Here is a 2,864-nt window from a genome sequence, read left to right as displayed (position 1 = left end):
AGGTGGATGCGTGTGCGTGTGCAAGGCCCTCCCTACCCCCAAACGGCGGCTGCGGCAGCCTTGGAGGGGCCTGAAGGCGAGAGCCCCACCCCCGCCCCTCCTCCTGCAGGCCCCTCCTGATCCCTCCGTCCCCTGCAGACGGCGCTTCTGACAGAGGCTGACAAGAGCCATTTCCAAGATGGATTGATTCAATTTAGCACAAATTTTTGCTGGATTTGGTGACGTATGGCCCTGTAGGAACCTCACCGAGTCTGACTCTGAGGAGAGGGTTTATGAGGCCCAGGCCACGCCTCCACACCAGAGCGGCTGGCCTGCCTCGGCACCCCCAGGCCTCCCACCTGTCCTGCCTGTCATCAGGGCCCTGCCGTGCTCAGAGGGACGATCTGGGCATTATACTCGGGGGCTGGATTTCCATTTTATTCCCAGAAGCCAAGTTCTGCCACCTCCGAGGACCCCGCAGCGGGCCCAGAGTTAAGACGTCTGCCCTCTGGGCTGATAAATTCTTAATGGCCCCCCCAGCCACAGACCTGGGCCAGCGCTGTCCACCCCCCGCCAGGCCAGAGCCGTGCGTGCGTGCGTGCGTGCGTGCGTGCGTGTCTGTGTGTGTGCGCGGCCTGCACACGGCGGCTGGTGCTCTGCTCTGTGCCCGCAGCCATGCATGTGAGAGCAGACTGGACAGCAGGCCCCTGCCTGGGAGGGCGCTCGGGGCTGGGGTGGGGGTGGGCAGCTGGGCCCAGTGTGGGGCACCCTCGGCCCCTGCGTGTTGCGGAGCCCTCCCTCGGCTCCACGAAGGGTCGAGTCAGAGTCACAGCCAGGACTACAAAGCCCAGGTCCGCGAAGCCTCCCGCTTCCTCGCCCTCTGCCCTTCGTCCACCCCACTGCCTCGCAGGCCTCCGGGAGCCCCGGCCACTGGCCTTCGCACCTGCTTTCGCACCTGCCGTCCCGGCCTGGCGTGCTCGTTCCAGGTCTCCACGCCTTTGTTCAGAAGTCAGCTGCCGCCCACCTGCCCGACACACCCTGCCAGGACGTGACACGAGTCCCTCCCAGTTCTGTTCATTTTCCCATGTGGATGGCTCTCCCATAGCGCTGGCACTGTGCAGAGGTGCCGTGGAGACAGCGATGGCTGTTCTCTGTTGCGTCCTGGCCCAGAGTGGCACCTGGCCCTGTGGACAGTAGGCAGGTAGAAAGGACAGCTGCAATGTGAGTGGTGGCTTGCTGTGGCCAGCAAGTGGGGACAGGGCAGCAAGAACCTGGTCGGCTTTCCCCCATACACGTGGTAGGCTAAAAAATGCCCCGAGAGGGCACTCGTGGCCATATTTGGAAGAGGGTTTGGGAGGTGCAGCTGGGTGATGGCTCGTGAGGTACGTCACCCCGGATTATGCAGGCGGCCCCCGAGTGCTGCCACAGGGTCCTGGGAGAGAGCGGCAAAGGGGTGCGAGGCACAAAGAAGGCGGAGACTGAGCCGTGGGAGCTGGAGGAGGCAGGAAGGAGCCATCCGAGGGCCCCTGAAGGGTGTGCAGCCCCGCTGACAGCTTGACCTCTGCCCAGGGATACGGATTTCCAGCCTATATGGAGAATCCCTTCTGTGGTTTTAAGCCATCCAGTTTGTGCGGTCTGTTTCGGCCGCCCCAGGGCCCTTGAACAGGGTCTAACAGGTGACAGTTTCCTGCTTCGGCTGCTCTGCAGCCCAGCTCTGCTGGTCTGGGGAGGGTGGGCCTGCTGCATAGGTGTGGGGGGTAGATTGGGGGAGAGGGTAGGGACCACCATTCTGCGAGTCACCACACGCATCGCCAGCCCTCCGCCGCGAGGTAGAGGCAGCCCTAGTGGCACCCGGGGCTCAGCAGAGGCCCCTCGACAGCCTGGAGTCCTGGGGTTGTGTCTAGAGAAATGGGCGGCCACAGAGGAAGCAGGGACAGGTGACCAGGCCAGCGGCTGGTACTGGGCCCTGGGCAATCCAGGAGGGACCCCAGCCTCGATGTGCCTTCTGTGGGCCACGGGCAGTGACCCTGCTCTTGCGCCCTGGCCTGGAGCCGCGTTTGCTCACGCAGTCGGACCCCGAGCTTCAAAGTGCTCTTCCGGCCCTCCCTGGGATGGCGTTCAGGGCTGCTTTTGATATGTGTGGTGTTTTCTTCTCTCTCTTTTGAGGCAAATGGCTGATTGATTGCTTTTCATCTCCTACTTTGAGTAGCTGTAAGAGCTACTTTATATAAACATCAATTACAGGCACGTAATAAATTAAGGGTCCCTCACACCCGCACGCATTAGCGTCCACTCTGATATCAAAGCGCTCCCATCACTCGGGACTGGGGCGGGGCTGGCGAGGCTGGTGGGGGCCGAAGGCTGGTTTAATTGCAGACCTGCTGGAGGGTCGAGCTCAGGGGACCCCGATCCAGCCAGCCTGTCCCACCCGCCAAGTTGGGGGCAGGTTGTGCGGGTCCCTGGCCAGGGCCTCGGTGAGTGGCGGAGGACAGCTGTAGCCCTCTTGCTCCCCGCCCCCACTCCCCCAGCCCTCAGTCTGCAGCATTTGGGGTCACCCCAGGGCTCTCTGGGAGCCCTAAACAGCCCTCTGCCCTCACCCCGCCTGCTTTCTCAGGAGCAGCCCCCGTCATCTGCTCCTGGTCTTTCGGCCTGCTCTGGCCACTGCCCCGCTCTGCCCTGTGCCCTGACTCCCACCCCCTTTGCACCCTGCCTCCCTCCCCGCCCTGTCGCTGAGATGGCGCTCAGGAGCATGGCCGCCGACCCCACCCTCCCAGTTGGCCACTTGTAGCTGGTGACCATGGGCACAGCCTTCTCTGTGCCCCAGTGCATCTGCCGGGGGGAAGGGCAGTGTAGCCGCAGCCGGCAGGCGGGGGCCACGCCAGCGC

Source organism: Tupaia chinensis, unplaced genomic scaffold (genome assembly GCF_000334495.1).
Source record: "Tupaia chinensis unplaced genomic scaffold, TupChi_1.0 Scaffold000355_1, whole genome shotgun sequence".
Taxonomy (NCBI): Eukaryota; Metazoa; Chordata; class Mammalia; order Scandentia; family Tupaiidae; genus Tupaia; species Tupaia belangeri.
The sequence above is the reverse complement of the archived record's forward strand: the minus strand, read 5'-3'. Positions refer to the sequence as shown.